This window comes from Triturus cristatus, chromosome 4_1 (assembly GCF_964204655.1).
Source record: "Triturus cristatus chromosome 4_1, aTriCri1.1, whole genome shotgun sequence".
Classification (NCBI taxonomy): domain Eukaryota; kingdom Metazoa; phylum Chordata; class Amphibia; order Caudata; family Salamandridae; genus Triturus; species Triturus cristatus.
In genome coordinates, this window is record NC_140585.1 from 1,200,614,447 (window position 1) to 1,200,635,487 (window position 21,041).

The following is a 21,041-nucleotide window of genomic DNA, read 5'->3' on the forward strand; positions in this document are numbered from 1 at the left end:
TCCTGACCAAGCCAAGCAATCCAGGCACACGGATCCACTCACATACTGAGTCCAGGAGGCCACATGTCCTGACTCCAGCAGCTCCCACGACGGTCCAAAGGCACCCCCTGAGCCCAGCTAAGGAGGAAACCAGAGGACATCCAAAACAAGGTAAGAGCCCGGCAGTTACCTCAGCATCCCCCGTCATGTCCACCGACAGGAAACAAAACAGGAAGTGCTTTCTACTGGCTTTGATGTTATAGCCCATAGCAGGAGTGTGGGTGGAGCCTTAAAGCGTTTCCTGTTTTGTTTCCAGTCAGTTTAATATACCTTAATTGTTAAGACTGGGTCGAGGACAAGGGGCGTAGAGGTAATGTTAACCCGCTTCTAAGTAAATTGGAGAGTTTCCAAAGTTTTCTAATAAGCTGGTTGGATTGGGACTGAGTCTGTCACTTGTGATTTATGTTCACCAAGGGTTGGTGGAGACATGCAGGGAACTAAGGTCTCATTTGAGTTCAGGACAGGGAATCGTTGGGCATTGAGTCTGAAGTGAGGTCTTTTGATAGTGCTAGCGGTCCATGGTTATCCTGTTAAGTTATACTTACTGCGGATGATTGGGGGGGCGGTCCTGTGGAAATCACTGATGTGGATGGATGATGGTAGGAGTGTGGGAAGGATATGTGATCTAATGACTTCATGGAGACTGATAAGTTTACTTTGAGATTTCCTGCATTCATTCGCTGGAGATGCTCTTTGTGACCGTGGGCTGTTAGGTCCGGTTCCTTAGAAAGGAGCAGTTCTGGTGAGAGATGGTATTGCCTTGTCTGGACCTAGAGCATGGTGACTGAATCTGTTTTGACCTGCTAGGGGAAATGTCTATTTACCTGTTGCATCATGACTAAGGCTCCCTGTTTTCCATTTTTACGGATTTTTACAGATAATTACAGACAGAAAACCATTTATTTTCTTGTCTGTATTTATTTTTTAAATGGATATTGGGTGCTTTTTGAGTGATTCTAAATACACTTTGCCATGACTGCCAGGCCAATAACTGTGTGCATTGATAGGTAAGGGGGTTAAATAAAAGGAATTTTAGTAAAGAGGCTTAAACAGCAGTAGATATGCACAAGGCTGATACTGAAATGTGCATATTTTCATATAAGTGCATTGATTTATCTTCTGCGGGTGTTCATTTCACTGAAACATGGCAGGCTTTAAAGCATGACTGCATATTTATTGGTTAAATACATGTGGAAATATACCAGTTTCATCTTTATTTTATTCAACAAACATATAATAAATATGGAAAAATACAGATAAAGTTGACAAAAAATTAATATTGATAAATACAGACGGCAGTGTCGAAAAAATAAATACCATAAAACCGGGAGCCCTCATCATGACTAGCTTATGAGCTCAGTGTATCTACAGGTGTAAGGATTGCAATGCAGAACCATGCTTTTCTTTTGAAGGACGCATTAACACTGAGCGTCCCATAGCGAGCTAAACATCTCGCATGCATTGAAACCTGCACAGAGATGCCCGACCAAGCATAAAGTAATTGCTACTACTTCTACTTACTTCATGTGACCAATCTGTTACCTGACTAAACAACCACAATAGTAGTTTCGCTGCTGCTTGTGAAAACTAAAGTGTTCACAGCATTTTAGCTGTTTGCTTTCCCTGTTCACTAATGATTTCAAAGCCTGCAATGTTATATACATTTGCCTTTCCTGGTGTTCTCCCATGGAACAACTACCAAGCGGCTCTATACTCGGCTGAACACCCACTTGCAATGAACATAGCTCAGGTTTGGGAAACAGCTAATATTATTTTGATGCAAACATAGCTAAAGCTGCATTTGCGACACACAGATATGACCATACTCACCAAGAAGACTTCTGCTGTGTCATAATCAGCTATTCTCTGATACTCAAAGGTATTTTTATTCAAAAAAGAGGAACCAGGAGCTTTTGGATAGGTCCAGCACACATGCTCCCTTTATTAGTAACTTATATACAGGAGTCTATTGGCAATTTGTCAGGACCGGAAAAAAGCAACCTACAATACTGAGTGACTGATTCATCAATGTGTCATTGGAATCCTAGTAATCAGTCACACCATAAATCACAAAGTATGATTATACCGTTTTCATGAGGGCCTCTGAGGGCCCCGCACTAGTCTTTGGAAACATTAACAGGAAGTCCAGGCAACTCTGCCCCTGACAGATTCACTCCGTTACGGGACACAGAGCCGGGGTAGGTGCAAAGGTGCACACAAGGCTGCAAACGAGTCGCGAGTGAGCGGCTCGCTCTGTTTGGTTCCGTCAGTCCAGCACTGACTCGAAAACGGGTCAGGTTACAAAACAAGGTAGAATCATACTTTATGATTTATGGTGTGACTGATTACTAAGATTCCCATGACACATTGATGAATCAGTCACTCAGTAGTGGTGGTTGCTTTTTTCCGGTCCTGACGAATCGCCAATAGTCCCCTTGTGGGCTAGAGCAGACCAGAAATATGTTGACCTCACGTTTTAGAAATTAATACTACCAAACACTACCAAATGTCATTAGGCCTCTTATTGAAGTTCAGGCTGAAACCCATGGTGTACCTAACACGGTCGATCTGTCCGCCTCATTGGCTTTCTCTGATATGCATTCAAGTAAAGATCTTGAGAAGACACCTGACCTGTTGTTAAGTCCAAGGCAGGAGGGCCCCACCGTCAATTCCTTAAGGGGGAGAAGGGAGGGTGCAATTTCCAAACGGAAGAAACCCAGGGCACAGAAAAAATGTAACGCTAAAACTACTAAAAAAAATCCCGACTGCCGAGGTGCCAAGCAAAAACAATAACAATTCTACCCAGAGCGCCCTACTCACTACAGCCACTGATACAACAGCCCCTTTGACTAATCCCCCAGCTCCTAGCGACTTAAGTAGTTTGGCCACGGGCTGCAAAGTTTGTGAGGCCAAAAACCAACTTTTATGCACATTGGGAGAACTTTTTAGAGATTAAGTGCAACCCATAGTACTTTCTCTTTCTAACATTGAAAAGCACATGGTCTCTATGAACTTATCTCTCAATGCACTGAAGAGCGAGGGATTGGTTAATCATAAGGAGCTGCAAGCTACTCCCTCCACACTAAGGACGAAGCAAGTGGGGGCGTGTGCTCCCCATGATAACTTGAATCCATCGCCAAGGTCTGTGCCAGTTCCATTGAGGAAAACTGGAGAGCCCTCCAAACCCTCTGCCTCCACCAAAACTGTGAATAATACATTACCCAATTTATCGGGGCCAGTACATCAAAATACATTACCCAAATCTTTGGGGCCAGCATACCACAATGATAAAATCAGGGGGGAGAAGGAACACTCTATACATTTACCAGTGGAAGCTGATCCATATGTTGTGATTCTGACCGGTGTTCCCGAGTTAAGGTCTCATAAAGAGGAACCAACGTGGTCCCTAAAAAACAAGACACAACATTGGCTCACTACTAACAGACCGCTCCCCCCCTCTTGTAGCAGTAAGATCCTTATGGTGCGTAGGGTCTCTTGGATAGGTAGTGAAGAGAAAAAGATTCAGGGAGACTGTGTTATAGTCAATTTTGATAATCCACGAACGGCTGATTACATTTGCCGTCGTGATACGTGGCCCAAGTTTGATGGAATAAAGGTGAGAAGACTCTCCTCCTTTTATCCTCCTATAAATTGTTGTGCTAAAACTCCTGATAGGAGCTTGTCCCAAATAAGTTTTTGGAACAAAAGAAGGGAGAGGGAGGCGCGATTAGGCCATGAGGGCAGAGATATAGCTTTCTCTGAAAGTTGGAGTGGCTTACCACTTGCTAACAGATTTAGCTGTTTGGAAGAAGTGGACTGACCATTATTGGGTCCAGGATTTTCCCTTGAGGATATAGAACATATTAGCACCAAGCCTCCCCAACTCGTAGTTAGCTCCCTGCCTGTAAATGGCTCTCCCGCTACTTATACTTTAACCCCTCCAAAGCCCATTTCTCAAGAAGCCTTGCAGGCTCCTGCTCTCTGTCTATGCTCCACTCTTGAATTAGGGTCGGGGAATGTTCCACTTACACCCTGTATTGAGCTTGCGTCCCACGATGCTTTCTTGCCCTCTATTGAATGCCCAAGTGTCCAAAAAAAAGTTGTTCGCTTTAATGATGGTGACACCTTAAAGATCCTCAGCTGGAATCTAGCCGGCATCCACAGGAAACTCTGCTTACCTGAGTGGAATACCTTAGTGGAGGCACACATGATTTGCCTATTCCAAGAGACTTGGAGTTTAGAACCCTTACATCGGGTAGGCTATATTACTTATTTTGTTCCTGCAGCACTTCCCAGTAACGGGCCAGGCCGTCCCTCGGGAGGCCTATTGATTTGGGTAAGTATTGCCCTAAATCTCCGGATTGAGCTAAAGCAAATTAACTCCCCAGACATCTTAGGCATTTCCTTGAGAGGCCCCCAAAGAGGTTTTATCCTCGACTTATTTAATGTATACGCTAGGGGTACCAAACATGGCTCTACATCTCTGACAGTGTCTAGTTTGGAAACGGCACTGAGAGAAAACCTAGTTGGAACCCAAGTCTTGATTGCAGGTGATTTCAATTGTACTTATGAGCCCCTTATACAGGATGACTTCTTCAACCCGAGTGAGGATGATGAAAGATGGGGCATCCCGATCTTAACCATTCCCCCGATTAAAAAATGGTCTAAAACTGCCATTCAGTTGAACGCCTTAACGTGGGAATTTGGGTTAAGAGCAACCAACGGCCGCACAAGTTCAGACCCTTTGGGTGCGGCCACGTTCAACAGAGCCAACCACACCTCTAGGATCGACTACATTATGTTAGATTTTTTCCTTTGGAGCTTTGTGCAGGATATGGTAGTCCAGCCTACAGTCGAAAGCGATCATAACTCGCTTTCTCTGTCCCTTAGGAACCCATGGCCTTATGAAAAGACCTCAATATCCCTTAACCCAGTCCACAAAATCTCTGTTTCCTCTTGTGGGAAACGATTAAAATGGAACAGGGTCGCTAAGGATGAAACCAAACTAAACATAATCAACACAGTACTCACGGCCTCACAGTTGGAGTTGGAATTGGACAGCTCAGACCGGGACGTGCCAAACCCCGATCGGGTTACTCCAATCTTCGAGGAAACTATCAGGTCAGTTGGGAATGTATTTCTAAAAACGAATTACGTGGGCAAAAATGTGGCAACTAGGTTCCCAAGGGGGAAGCACGATTGGTATACATCTGCCTGCAGACATGCCAAATCACTTTTGATCAAAGCTGTCAAAAGCAAAACTCAAGGAGCTATACAGGGAGCTAGGCTTAATTACAAGAAAACCCTGGCAAGCGCTAGGAAGGAGTGGGAATATGAACATTGGCGTTCCCTAAAAGAGGCAAGTCAGGGGAAAGACTCAAGGCGATTTTGGGACATAATTAGAACCAAAAACAGACCTGATACCGACCTCATCACGTGCAATATTACCAGCCAAGCTTGGGTCAATCACTTCTCCAAACTGTATGCCAGTCAGACTGGCGCTATCTCTACAGCCATTCCTACGGCCATCTCTAATGACAAACAGATAAAGGTGGTGGCTTCAGTAATTTCCGATTCTCCATTAAGGAGCACAGATCAAGCAACCGGAACGCTATGTATAGCTTTGCCATTAAATGACTGGGCGACAGACTCCATTTTCTCGATCAAAGAAGTGGAGTATGCTATCAGTACCATCAGGCCCCAAAAAGCAGCTGGCCCAGACGGTTTACCCGGGGATTTGCTAAGAGCAGACATCCCGAAATGGGGTAAATTCATTAAATGTCTGCTTAATGCTATCAGTAGGGGAACGCCGATTCCGGCATCCTGGAAAGGGGCGGAGGTTGTCCCCATCTTTAAAACGGGGGCTAGGGACGACCCATCAAATTACAGACCCATAAGCCTGATAGACATAACCCAAAAGGTAGTTGGGAAGGTGTTGTTGGTCAGATTACTACAATGGATCGACGAAAACAACATCCTCTCCAACTACCAGGCTGGCTTCAGAGCAGGTACCGGCACAATCGAACAAGTATTCAGATTGTTGCTTGTGTATTGGAAGGTGGTGTTCCTGGGCAAAGGCAGTCTTTATCTCGCTTTTATAGACTTAAAGACTGCCTTTGACCTAGTTCCCAGGGAGACCCTTTGGAAAGTCCTTGCTGGCATGGGGGTGCCCCAATATCTTCTCTTGCTAATGGTAAGGTTGCATGAAAATACCTTCGCTCAGGTTAGGTGGGGGAGGGATGGGGAGAAAACCAGCAGAATTCCGGTAGAGAGAGGGGTCCGCCAGGGATGTGTCTTTTCTCCCTATATATCAATAGTGTGGTTGAGCATCTACTTAAAGATCCGTCAGATGAACCATCCCTGGCGGGGGAACGCATCCCCACTCTCCTCTTCGCGGATGATACACTCCTACTCTCCAAAACCCCTATGGGCCTCCAAAAACTTTTAAACAATTTCCAGCTTTTCTGTACAGAACGAGGCCTGGTAATCAACACTGACAAAACAAAATACCTTGTGATGAACCCCCCCAAAAAATGTGTGCGCCCCCGATATTGAATGATGAATCTTTGGGGAGGGTGGACGTGTTTGATTACCTAGGGATCCGCTTATCCCATAACATGCAGTGGGGTCCCCATTTATGCAAGATGTTGTTAACGTACAAAAGGGTAACAGGGGCTCTTGTGAAGGAGCAGCGCTCCTGTGCCATTAGACCCATAGCCCCTGTTATCAAAATATATGCAGCAAGAGGAGTTAGCTCTGCTCTTTACGGGGCAGAGCTTTGGGGTTCTTGTGATACCAGTGAATTATCAAGAGCCGAGAGGAAGTTTTTTAGGACTATCATGTCACTCCCCCAGGGTTCCCCTATGATCCCACTGATGCTTGATTTAGGTTGCCGCCCTATAGGTGAATTGGCGAAATTTCGCCCCTTATTGCTATGGGCTCGTTTGTGGCGAGTCCCGGAACTAGCTAAATACGCCAAAGGTCTCTCTGAAATCATGTCACTTCCCGGATGGCACAGGATAAAATGGCTGAGCGACATGAAAGCCCTCCTGTATAATCTGGGGCTAAGTGCAGCATGGGAAAATAGATCTTCCCCTCCGAAAGCCACACTAAAGTCCATATTTGGAATTGGATTGTGACCCAACGGAATACGAACACGTCATTGGGCAGACTTACAGAGGACTTTCTGAAATTTAAAGACCTGCCGATCCGGGAACTATATCTTGACATTATTGAGAGTCCTTTTGACAGAGCCTTGTATTTTAAATTTAGAACCGGGACTCTCCTACTTTATGCCTTCACATCACGATGGAAATCTTCTGCTCATTCCTCAGAACTCTGTCCCTTTTGCATATCCAGACGAGAGTCCGTGGCTCATTTTTTATTTGAATGTCAGGAATATGCCCTGCCTAGGAGAAGATGGCTTAAGCAACTGTGTCGTTCCTTAGGAACTAGACATCATACTGTGGCGCTACGCATCTTAATGTCAGACTCATGTCCGCTGCACGTATGTGCCCTCTCAAAATTTCTATCCTGGGCATGGCGCATTAGAAGTAAAAGGCTTAAAGAAATTGTTTAATTTGTTCTTAATATCTATTTATGACTTGCCTTGCTTTTTGCTTTTTACTGTAATAATTGGCTTTTAAAGCTTAATGTAATTAACTTGTTTTTATTGTAAAGCTTTTATGATATGTTTTTATCGAAATAAAGCCTTTCATGATGTTGATGTTGAAATTAATCACGACCCCACTTTAGGACCATTCAATCCTATACAAGCATAACTGTTTTTAAATTGGGTTAGTGAGCTTCACTAGTAAAGTTTACTCAAACCCAGCATCACTAAACTTAAATCACCTTTCCATCACACTACACATTCTTCACAGCCCACATACCCACACTTCGTCATACGGCATAATCAAAAGATCTCCTGCAAAGAGCCCCTTCCCGGGTGCCTGTCGGGCATTGCAGCACCGGTCCGACGAGGAGCATGCCCAGATGATGAAGCATGACACCTTTTGAAGTGTGTGAGGACACTTGCTCCTATTGGATCGTATTCCACTGACCTGACTTACCACTAGTACTCAACTTTTGTCAAAGGAACTGCACACTCCTGTATTTAGGTAACTCAAAAATATTTTCCATCTAAAACTTCTCTTGATAGAACACTTTTTCATGTACCCCTATAACATCCCTTTTTTAAGAAGAATTTGCTAGATAGTCCCAACACCCTCATGGCAATCAAGTCACAATAATACAGGGGCCTCTAGTTGGATCAACTCTCCATTACTTTCCCCAAAAGCTAACATGCATATTAATAAAATTGGGTTATCATCTACAAGAAAATGACATGGCGCCACAAGCCATTAAACTGCGCTATGCGGTGTCATTTTCAAAGCACAGGGATGCGTCATATTAACAAAAATACGACGCATCCCTGTGCTTTCCCCTGCGCTGGCACACAATTGGCTGCCATGCACCAGTGCAGGCATCCTTATGTCATTTTGCAATGGTGCCTGCACTGCGGAGATGATTGTTTTTGTGCAGGAAAGGACACCTTCCTGCACAAAAACAATCATTAATGACATTTTCCTCTTTCTGCAGCACGCATAGAAATAGGAAAAAACTAGGAGAAAAAAAGTATTTCTCTTCGTTGCGCCATTCCTAAGCCTCCCCTGGGAGGCGTAGGATTCGAACACATTCCCAGTTTTACAAAATGTTGTAAATCTTTTTCCGGTCCTGACGAATCGCCAATAGTCCCCTTGTGGGCTAGAGCAGACAAGAAATATGTTGACCTCACGTTTTAGAAATTAATCACGACTCCACTTTAGCACCATTCAATCCTATACAAGCATAACTGTTTTTAAATTGGGTTAGTGAGCTTCACTAGTAAAGTTTACTCAAACCCAGCATCACTAAACTTAAATCACCTTTCCATCACACTACACATTGTTCACAGCCCACATACCCACACTTCGTCATACGGCATAATCAAAAGATCTCCTGCAAAGAGCCCCTTCCCGGGTGCCTGTCGGGCATTGCAGCGCCGGTCCGACGAGGAGCATGCCTAGATGATGAAGCATGACACCTTTTGAAGTGTGTGAGGACACTTGCTCCTATTGGATCGTATTCCACTGACCTGACTTACCACTAGTACTCAACTTTTGTCATAGGAACTGCACACTCCTGTATTTAGGTAACTCAAAAATATTTTCCATCTAAAACTTCTCTTGATAGAACACTTTTTCATGTACCCCTATAATATCCCTTTTTTAAGAAGAATTTGCTAGATAGTCCCAACACCCTCATGGCAATCAAGTCACAATAATACAGGGGCCTCTAGTTGGATCAACTCTCTATTACTTTCCCCAAAAGCTAACATGCATATTAATAAAATTGGGTTATCATCTACAAGAAAATGACATGGCGCCACAAGCCATTTAACTGCGCTATGCGGTGTCATTTTCAAAGCACAGGGATGCGTCATATTAACAAAAATACGACGCATCCTTGTGCTTTCCCCTGCGCTGGCACACAATTGGCTGCCATGCACCAGTGCAGGCATCCTTATGTCATTTTGCAATGGTGCCTGCACTGCGGAGATGATTGTTTTTGTGCAGGAAAGGACATCTTCCTGCACAAAAACAATCATTAATGACATTTTCCTCTTTCTGCAGCACGCATAGAAATAGGAAAAAACTAGGAGAAAAAAAAGTATTTCTCTTCGTTGCGCCATTCCTAAGCCTCCCCTGGGAGGCGTAGGATTCGAACACATTCCCAGTTTTACAAAATGTTGTAAATCTGGGACTGCGTCAAGTTCCATAGATGTTGCATAGATATTTTGGTAACACCCATGGAACGACCCTTTCACTCAGAGTAATGCATGAAAGGGGCCCGTATTTACAAGGTCATGAAAAGTCACGCAGGGTGTCTTTACGTGGCCTTGTAAATATGGGCAAGCCCATTGCGCCGCCAGTGCATCAAAAAATGTGACACACCTACAGCGCAATGAGCTTGTAAAAAAGCCCCTAGATATTTTACAAACATAAACTCCAAATTGGATGAATACAAGGCGGAGACCCCGAAAGCTCTAGGATGTCATACTAGGAATGTGCAATCAAATATCGATAAAATACAAATTATGCTGCCCCAGCTCACAGGCACTTGACCTCAAAATGCCCATATTTTTGTGTCACTTTAAATGCGCACACCTCTAAAGTGTCTTTCGCTGTTGCCTCAATGCATCCCTCTAAGAACTAATCCACAGAAAAATCCTGGACTAAGTTTGGAAAGAGCAGGTGCATTGGGAGTGTGGCTACAGCTCCTCTATAATGGCTGTATTTTATTAGCCAATAATTGGGTAGAGGGGTCCATTCATCTGCCTTTCTATTATGACATTGGACAACATTGCTATGCCATTGTCTCCCAGTATGGACGGACTGGTTTCCAGAAAACAGTAAAGAGAAGATTACCTCTGGAGCAGTTCCGTTTTAGAAGAAGGAAACTGAAAACTCACAAAAGATGATGGGAGAAAGGCTTTCAACAAGTCTAACCACCAACAAGCACTCGGGGTAGCATTCCAAACCATTGTTTTTTTTTGCCTACCATGCCAAATCAGTCTCGACTCTGCTCCAACAGGAACAGTTGAGCCCAAACTGCCTGGCCAAGCCCTCCCTGATCCAGAACACTAGCAACCTGTTGGGACGGAAATGTTCTGTGCATGGTAAGAGACGTGTACCCCTGCCCTGAGTGCCCAAAGTACTGTTGTCTGGATCACTCATGCTGATTTTTGTCATAGGCGAACACAGATCATGCTTGTGCGCCAGGACATAGGTCTGTCTCACAGACTGCGGTCTTGTTGGACCAGGATGGGCACTCCAAGCGCTACCTTCATAGTGATGGAAGGCTACCACCTTCACCAGGAGTTAAGCATCACAAGTGTGGCGGCAGCATACTAACTAGTGATCAGTACTAGTGAACAGGACCTTTTTCTTTGTGCCACTGGAGGGAGGCCTACATGCTCAGTCCCCTTTAAAAAGTTCTGCTGCTGTGTGCTTAACTCACCCTTGGCCTACGTCAGGTAGATGTGGAGTGCTGCACAGCGCAGGAGTAGTGACTGCGCTGGATGTATAAGTCTCTGGAAAGAGTACAGTCCAGGAATAGAATAGTACTTTGTAGTACAAGTGGGATTAATGTGTGTGCTGAGTGTATGTATGCCCTCCAGGAATACATTACATGAGATTGTAATGCTGTGCAGCGCGTGCGTAAGGAGAGATGTGCTGGCTTTATGTGTGCTTGCGCAAACTACAATACATGAAGGATGAAGTGTTGTGCAGCGCGCACATGGTGAGTGTGTGTGCTGGCAGTGTGTGTTTGTAAACAGTACACCCAGGTTAAATATAGAAAAACTTCAGTGCTGAACAGTGCACACAGATCGATTGTGTGTGATAAATGCATGTGTGCGTGTAACGGTACAATGCATAGAGGTACCAGTGCTGGACAGTAAGTGTGCTGTGAATGTACACTGAGAAAATGTGCCTACAATGGTACATTAGGTGGAGGACCCTGGGTTCCATTTCGGGAAGCCCAGGCCTGGCTGGAAAAAAGTATGAGGAGAGGAATCCCCCATACAGATTTGTGTATTTTTGTATTCCTATGAGCTTGGTGGGACACACACTGGGGGGTAAGGAAGAGACTCTCTTTACACCTCAAAAGACTGCACTTTGATTCAGTGATAGATCACAAGGGAGAGGCAAAAATACTTTCCAAGAAATGAGATGGGGCTGATAAGGAAATCAAAAAAAGAAGAGCTGGGGGTCTGGAATTAGCCTTTTGATGCACATATCACTGTGGCTGACATCCAGGTTTAAGCGCTAGTCACTCCCATGAATTGTGTTGTGTGACAATCTGCTTTGGGGTCTTGTCCTCTGTGACAAGACATCTTTCATGAGGAAAGAAGGAAAAGAGAAGTGTCCACTTCAAAAGAAGCAGAACCCCAAAATAAAACTTAAGACGCAATTCCTAAATCACATTTGGTGTCTGCAAAATGACTATAAGAAGGGGAGGTTGTCATCTGCCAACCAGCCAGACTGGCTGTGTGAGATGGGGAAGCTCTGCAAGACTTGTGCCTGTGACCAGGTATGGGGGCAAAGGCCTGCTAGTCTCCCTTATGGGTGAGGGGACATCACTCAGGACACCAAGATCACCTGCCCTGGAGCCTGAAGCACCAGCGCCTGCCTGCTTTCCAAGACAAGTGGTGCCCTGTGAGGAAGAGGCGAGCATTGGTGGGAGCACGGTCCAGTGGGGAGCCCTACAAGAGGATTCCTTGAGCGAGGTGATCACTGCAGAATCGCTGGGACCTCTGATTTTCTCGGTGTTGGTGTTTGCACCAGAAAGTCGGTGCCCGTCTGTTGTAAGTACCACAGGCAACCCCATATGCCAGAAGGACTGCTGGTGCCAACGTGCTAAAGGATTCGGGTCGATGCCCAAAGGAAAGACTGAGCCTAAATTCTGCAAGTTGGACCCATGGACCCACCCTGCTAGGGAACTGCACCTGACTGACTGGAGGGCTGCCGAAGATGATGCCATGGATGACATTGAATTCTCACTGGGCTCCAGTCAGGAGTAAAGAAAGGATTTCCCAAAGCCAGGTGAAGCTACACTGTCTCTGCGAGCTGGGAGCTGCTCCGACAACTGAGAAGGACTTTGGCAGCGCCGCTCAGGACAGAGACCCTGCGCCACTAGATGCTGCTGTGTGGGCCGCAAGCAGCCCAACATCTCCGAACTGAGCAGGACTCGGGTGCGTGCTTCGAGGGCACTCACTGCCAGTTAAACTCCTCCGTGCTGCGAGAGCCAGTAAGGCGTGAACTAGCTTAGCTGGGCTTCAGGAGACTCGCTTTTATGGCACCATGGACACTTTTATCTAAAATCCTGAAGAGTCAAAGTGGAACTCTTCAGTATGACCTAATACTGTGCATTTCCTGGTTGTGTCCACGATTGAATAGGTAATAACGCCAAACATGTTACAAGGAGGGTGGGACAGGGATTTGCCTCACAACTACTAGAGCCCCGGCCTCAAGGGGGATTGTGTTGTTGATTCTGAATCTAGTATACCTTTTCATGTGTAGATTTAGAAATAAAAAACTTCTTTTTTTTTATATAAAAGCAAGTATTGGACTGGACATTGATTTATTATTTGTATTGTATAACCTTTGAGTTATGAGTCGCGTTCACTGACTTGTATACCTACACGCCCCTCAAGGGAGATTTGACTGCTCGGCCACAGCAACCATTGAGATTCAGAAGTGCAGAAGGGGTACTTGGCCCAGTTCCTCAGTGTCCAAAATAGGTAAGGCCCTGAGACATCAGGAGTAAATAAGCCTCAACCATGACTGTTGGGCCCAGTAGCCCCTACGTGCCTGTGGCCATCTGAAAGAGGTTGTGACACAATCCAAAACTGGTTTTGACCTGATTGGGCTCGTCAGTCAAGTGCAGCTTAGTTCCAGTTGTGGCACAGTGACCATGCGACCCATGCCTTGGCATACATACCCTTGTCACTTAGGGCGATATGTAATACACACAATAGGTGACTGGAGGAATGTTTTCAATAAGATTAAGCACTGACAATCACTTGTGTTAATTTCAACACATCATTTATGCGTATGACTGAGTCCAAACTGAGGTGGCATGGTGGGCAAGAGAACGATGAATTAGAATGCTAACCCGAGTGATTGCCAGTGGTAAAACGAATTGCAAGCATTTCTTCCATCACCTTTTGCATGTTTGAAGGAAGCTGAAAGACTGCTGCAGATGGTCTTTCATGGGGGTTGAATCGGTCCCTGTGATAGGTTGTCAGTCCCAAAGTATTTTGTTTTAGGCTAATGACATACTATGCGTTGCTCCTAGTCCATCAGGTAAAATAGAAGTACAAGGATAATGTTCTGGACTTAAGGTTTTGCAGTCTTGGGTGGTGCATGGCATGGAATGGAATGGCAAGAGTGGAACTTTTCTAGAATTGAGGTGAGGTGCTGCCCACAAAATGAGAGCAGTGGCAGATGCACAAAGGGCCTAGTTTCAGTCGCTCGTAGGCAGTTATAGAGCCGTGTTCATCATCTGCAAGCCTGCCTCCAAAAGCAATGCCCCGTTATTTCTTTTTATAATCTGCGGGGTTTCCATACTTTGCTATAGGCAGCACTATCACTACTCTACTCTACTGTGTAGATACATTTCTACTTTGGTAATGTATTCGAAGAACAGTTCTGCTACTTCTCTGCAGAGATTACATTTGTTTCAACAAAAAAAGTAAACCCCATTCTACAGACTGGCACTCTTGCACGAGAGACTAGACAGTCTAGGAAAGGGAAGGTAATAGTACTGTTTCTACAAATGAATGCCAGCCATGTAGTGACATACTAACACCTCTATGCAGTTTTGGAACTCCAATTAAGGGACAATAATAGCACCTCTCTTCAGGGGGGACATGTTAGGGAGAAAGTACTGAACATTCTACTTCACCCAGCATTGATCAATAGTAAACTGTGGGTCAATAGCTTTCAGTAAGAAAATAATTTATCGAATTGTTGCACCTTGCCTGAGTAAGACTTCCTGCATAAAAATAGAGACTTGAAATGTGTTTGTGTCTTCATTCAATATTCTCAGGACAGGATAATGCTTACAAACATTACATGTTCTTGTAATGTGAAAATCACAATACACATAAAATATCTCAGAGGCACTAGTCAAATGTCCATAATTATAAACCCCAATCACTACTCTGTCTGGTACCAGCTGTATCAACAATGGGGAATACTAAAGACTTTCTACCAATAGTGAGTGTTATCATGCACTGCATTTGCCACAATGCATCTGGGCCAACTGTGTGCTGGTGTGCGAAGCAGTGTGCTCCTTCCTTCTTTTGTGATCGGCTCCTTGCTGAGTTTTTGGGCTGACACTCTCTGAGATGCACCCTCGCTCTTGGAGTGGTACTAAACACCACCAAACGTCACGTGTTACTCTCTACTGAAGAATGTCAACAATCCAGAAACACGTGTCTGGAGAGTCACAGCATTGGTGGTGTCACAATTGTAAAGACTAAAATCTTTCTACTAAAGTGAGTGCTATTATGCACTGCATTTACCACAATGCATCTCGACTAATTGTGTGCTGTTATGCCAGGCAGTGTGTTCCCTCCTCCTTTTTTATATTTAGTTTTAGTTGTTTTGTATAGTAGTCACATAGGGAGGGTACTGCTTCAGACTAATAATAAAAGCCGAATACAACCACTTCATGCATTTTTCCAGTCTGAGCAGTAAATAGGCAAAAATGTTATACCCCCTAAAACCTCTGGCAAAGTGCAGATTTAGCCAATTTACCATCCCAAGCCAGGAAATATGTCAGACTGTAACTGACGAACCCCTCAAGTGCCTTTTGAGCAATGATCAGTCCTGTGACACTATTATTTGTACTGTTAGGGAATCATGAAGCTTCTTTTCCCACGGATGGACACACAAAATACATCTTCAATATACAGTTAAAAGGCTTTATTAAAAATGAATGCTCAAATTTAGTACAGATTATATGAATAGATGTAATTATATTTAAAAAAAACGATGAAAAAGCATGTTATCAAACAATATATTTAAAAATAAATTAAAACGTTATTGATAGTATTACATGGAATGCTGACTTTTTTTGGTAATCAACCTCTCCAGCCCCTAGCTTATCCCCCTTAGCACAAAAGCGCCCATCAAAGTTTTTTAGGTAGCCTCTCACTCACCTTGGCTGAATAACAGAGTTGTTTGTAGTCAGCTACTGTGATTTGAGGCAGTTGCTCTCTGTCTTTGTTATGGTGTTCTCAAACTGAGAAATGGGCGGTTGTGGCTGAACTCAGGGAGCCTGTGGCCTTCACTGAGATGTTTGCAGAAAACGGATCACTCAAGCCTCCCAATAAAAGCTGAAGATGCCTCTCCCCGAATGTGTCTGTGCTAGACTCAAATATCTTCTTCTGATTATTATAAAAAGACCTGACCTCATGATGAATGATATAAAATGCAAACATTAGAATACTAGGACTGTTGCACATCCACTGAAATCTGCTGCATATTATAAATCACATTATTACATATATATGAATAATTGATGTACTATCAACCTATAATAAAGCAAATGGTATATGATATACATGTACAATTAATACTCAATGAAACACAAGTTTATAAATTAGAAATCTGCTTTCGAATACATGAATAGATGAAATGCAGTGTGGCACATAAAGCAGAAAAAACAAAACACATTTTTCTTTTATGTCTCATGTCTCTGGATAATGCGTCAGTTGCAGGAGCCTGTGCTCAACATAATGGTCACAGGTTCAAATCCCAGTAGGTCCCCTCAGCCTTTCATCCATCTGAGGTCGATAAAATGAGAACCATTGAGTTGGGTAACAATAAACAACTGTTATTCAGCGCCAAGATACCTATGGGTGAACGTGTGCTTTACAAATGCACATGTTATGGAAGGTACATTTTATTAGGCCTCTGATATATTGATATCAATGCCTGTGGTAATTACTCCATTTTTTTAGGTCTTGCCTACCAGGGCACAAACTGTGATTTTGAAAGGCTGTTCGTGAGCTTACCAAAAGCTTTCAGTGGTCGTAAAACATACACATGCTTACCATTGGTTGGCTTTACTGTCACTCATTTGTTTGCTTCCCATTTGATGACCTTCCTTGTTCATCATGCTTTTGCCCCTCCCCTGTAGTATAGGTTATGTACCATCATTTTGATTGGCTGATTTGCATTCTTCCACTTCTCACTTTTTGGGAAATACCTGTTTTTGTTTCTTCTTTTTAGCACTCCATGAGTGCATGTGTATGTAACTCTGCTTTGTGTAGTGCTTCCATCCTCCAAACACCTGACCCCTCTTGCTCGCTCAGTCTTGTTCTCTGTCTCGTGTGCTACTCTCTCATGTACTTCTGCCCCTGCTCTCCATGTTGCTCTCTCTCTTGTGTGTGCCTCTCTCTCTCTCCCTTATGTGATGTTTTTCTACTTTCACCCAACCTTACTTTTATTTTCTCACCCCACTCTTCACAGCTTTCTCCGTAACGTACTTCTCTGTTGCTCCACCCCATCCACCACCAGCATGTACATATTTACATTTTCACAATTTTTTGATGGCACAACACTTAGTTTGCTGCAGGGCGCATAAAAATTACTTTTGTGCACTTAACTTGTATTATTTTTTATTTTATTTACCGATCCAAGTGGTATTTGCCATCTTAGATTGGTCAATTAAAGACAAAACAATGGTGCTGTTATTCAGTAGGTACGTCTGATAACATTGTCAAAGCCTGGAGGTCCAATAAGCGAGACCTATTGGCTTTGTCAATACTTATAGGAGCTTGGGTTCTGCTTTCTGGGTTGAGGGAGGTCAGCTTGGGTGTTAAGAGCTTTTTAAATCTGAACCAAATTAATAAATAGTTTATTTATGGTTCTGGATTTTGTGGAGCGCCAGCATTATTGTCTAATTTTTCCATTGACTATCAGGCCCTCGGGCCAGGTCGTCTTGTGTGCAGTGCACAGTATCTGTCCTTGCTACAGATGTCAGGGATTGGACCCAACCATGAAGCTCCTGCAGCTGACCTGGGCATGTGGCTTCAACGGATTTGAAATGGCATGGGAAGCAAAAAACGATGGGTTTAGGCCCAGATCTTCGTACTGGGGTGAATGTTTGACATTGTGCTGCATTTTGTCCATCTTTTTGCATTTGTCACCCTGAGTGGGACGGGTATGCCCAGATGTGGGCCCCGTGCTCTCCATGCCACTGGAGTCTAGCTAGCCTGGCTGATGAGGGGTGATGCCCCGAAACCGGTCCTAGGATACTTGTTTCCAGCCCAGGGAGGACGTGGCCTGGCAGTTTGGGCTGGACTGTTCCCATGGGGAAAAGGGTCAAGACTGATTTGCATATAGCTGGGTCTGAACTGGAATGGCAGCAAAAAAAGATGGATTTAGGCCCAGATTTCTGTACTGGGGCGAATGTCTGACCTTGTACAGCATTCTGTCCATCAATTTTTTTCTATACATTCAACGGTTTTATGGCCACATTTTGGGCGACTCTCTGGTGAGTGGAAATATAAGTTCACTCCTGAGCTAGGAGCTCAGATTTACTTGTTTGTAGTCCTAACCACCTTTGTCTTCTAAGCGCATTAATAATGGGTGCTGAATTTGCTTTAGAGGTGGGCGAGCTTTAGAAAACTCGAGCCAGGCTGGAGTCAGGTGCCTGTCTCTGGCTCAGCTCGTTGTCCTCTTGGAGCCTCGAGCTTAAAACGAGCCAAACGTGTCTGTGGCTTCTGCCTGCCACCTGCGCTCTAACCCCATGAGCTGAGAATTAATGAAAAATTATGAAAACCGCGAGAGGGAAACAGATACCCATCTAGTGGCTAAATGATGTAACATGCACTCAGAAAACCTGGGATTGTTCCCAGTTTCCCCACTTGACCAAATTGTGTGACCCTTAGCAAACATTTTATTTAACTTTGCTTTCTTTTTCCGTATTGCATTTGAGAGCACTTGGAAATACACGAGTTCACGTTGTGTGCCACACGAGCCCCTCTTCTGTGTCTGATTTAAATAGACTGTAATGTTGTTCCATGTAAGAATGGAGACCACATGGGCTCCACATGACAACTGACCTGCCCCTAAATTCACTAATATCACTGTTGTCATGCGGAGGGGGGGGGGGGGGGTTGATGGCATGAATACTTTTAAGCTAAAAAAGTTTTTAAACTATCACTTTTAAGACGTGCTTCTCAGATCGGTGATATACGTTTATGTACTAATTTGAAACTAATTAATCTGCATGTTAAAGAAAGACACCTTTAAAAAAAAAATTGAAGGGTCTACATCATATTTTTATATGGTGTTGCACAGTTTACGTGCCAGACATTTTCATGGTTGGACCCGTGCATGGGCTGTTAAAGCCCGGCCAGACCCTCGGCTCGGCTCTGGCTCGGCTCTCCGTGTTACTTAGTTGGCTCGCCCATCCCTTCTTTGCTTGAGTTAGTGCTGGCCATTTCAACAAAGGTTCGCACAAGTGTTCCGTCCAACCCCGAGCTTCAGTGGGTCATTAAACCGATGAGCTATGGAAGACCTTTTACCGATGCTCTCTGTTTACTCTTAAAACTCCCGCGCTCCCCACGCCCACCTACTTTTCACACGCTGTGCGGCATTGCCCCTAAATATGTCTCGATTTAAAGAAAGCAGCATAAGAGGGGTACAGTGTTATCCGTCCATCTGCGCTTCGGCGCCTCGTCTGAAGTATGTAACATTTGACACATGGGTAAACACTTCGGGGAAGATTTAGAAGCTCCTTGCGCCACTTTTGCGTCACTTTTAACATGGGAAAAGTGACGCAAAAGTGGCACAAGGGTCTTATAAATCTGCGCCTTCGTTCCTACAGAGGCGCTGCACGGGTGGCCAATGCGTATGCTTACTTTAAATTAAAACACTACCCATGCGTTCAACTGTGCTTACACAAAGTTACCAACATTTATTACTATAACAAACACATCATGAAGCTTAATCTACCCAGAAAGTTTCGAACAAGTATGTAGCTTAATCATTTAGCACACCAAACACATTACTGAGTCATGTTATTGAAAAGCGTGGCGTAACTATTGCCTAAATCGTTGGTACTTGTTGCGTCTGCCTAGGAAGGAGAAAAGAATGATCCACAATGGGGGACATAGTACTAGCCAGTGCTTGAAATGGAAAAATAGAAGTGCAGGTCCTCAATAACAGAGTACCTTTGCTTGTTTCTGTGAAGTGCCGCCGGTACTCTACAATTAAAATTATTATGTTTCTCTTGAGAAGTGCAGGTACTGTCCCTCTCAAAATAAAAAAGTACCAGTACTCAGTACCAGACAGTACCGGCCCCTTTAAAGCACAGCTACTGGCCGCCTAATCTAGCTTAGTGTGTTATAATCCTGGGTGCAGCTGTGTTCACCAACTGAGCAGCTAGGTACGCACGCGCCACAGTTACAATGAAATAAACCGGCACACTCCCGAAGCCAGGCACGCTTGTCAGAAAATGTCCGTGTTTTTTGCAGCAGATTTGGGATTTCCAAATAAGTAGGCTGAGGCAAGATAGACAAAAAAAATGGAAGTGTGTCTGGGTTCGAGGAGTGTGTAGTGGAAATATGTCCGAGGTCCGTGCGGGTATTATTTAAATAGCTTCCATATTGACATGCACATATTGCTATAAAGGCCAAATCTTCTCTCCCTGCCCCCCAGCCAGCATACAACTTTAAATTCAGCACACAATTTTAAATTCAGCATAGAAATTTAAATTCAGCATACACATTTAAAAATTCAGTTTACAACTTTAAATCCAGCTTACAACTTTAAATTCCTTGTTAATAGTTTGTTCTCTCTCCACCTCCCCGTGGTGGTGAACGTTGGTGATAGTAGTGAAACATGCTGAACTTACCTCCTCGGTGAGCAGAGCCCTGGATGTCCCTCTCTCTGCCTGCGTTACTCGGCTGTGTGGCGCGAGCTCCACTGATGGGCTTTTAAGCTTGTTAGCAGGATGCTCGGAGCTGACATGTGGGTCAGTTTCTCCCTTTTAGCAGGACGGGTCATTATGATTCAGTGCTCTGTTTTTTTTTCTTGCTTCTTTTTTAAGTCATTGACATTTTTCTTTTACGAGGCTCAAAGTCGGGTCTAGTTAAGGCTCACTATTTTGAGGTGAATGTATTTGCCTATTGTTTCCAGAAAGCATAACGATGGCCAGGCATGATTGGCCTGCCCCGGGGGGAGGTGTGCCTGTGACCAGTGTCCTAGATACGGGACCCATCGCGTGGGTCAAAAATAGCAAGGTATGTCAGGCACACAGGAAACCCCTGTCAGTCCTCACCGCGTGTCCAGTGAGTGATATCTCCAGTCACTCAAAAAGGAATTACAGAGTTTGGCATTAGCAGTGCTTTTTCACAAAAGACACACTTGCTTTAT

At 44.2% G+C, this 21,041-nt stretch overlaps 1 protein-coding gene across 5 annotated transcripts in view; it reads right to left on the bottom strand.

Annotated features, from left to right (window-relative positions):
* LOC146856379 (exendin-3-like) overlaps nucleotides 1–20,692 on the bottom strand; it is a 225,671-nt gene extending 204,979 nt beyond the window's left edge. For 2 of the 5 annotated variants that reach the window (XM_085650728.1, XM_085650727.1), the window contains exon 1: nucleotides 20,521–20,692. The gene's annotated coding sequence lies outside the window, so the exon portion shown is untranslated. Of the gene's footprint in view, nucleotides 1–15,811; nucleotides 16,059–20,520 lie in introns of all 5 variants that reach the window. The other 3 variants (XM_085650729.1, XM_085650726.1, XM_085650725.1) reach the window with 3 other exon arrangements.
* Nucleotides 20,693–21,041: the final 349 nt, after the last annotated feature.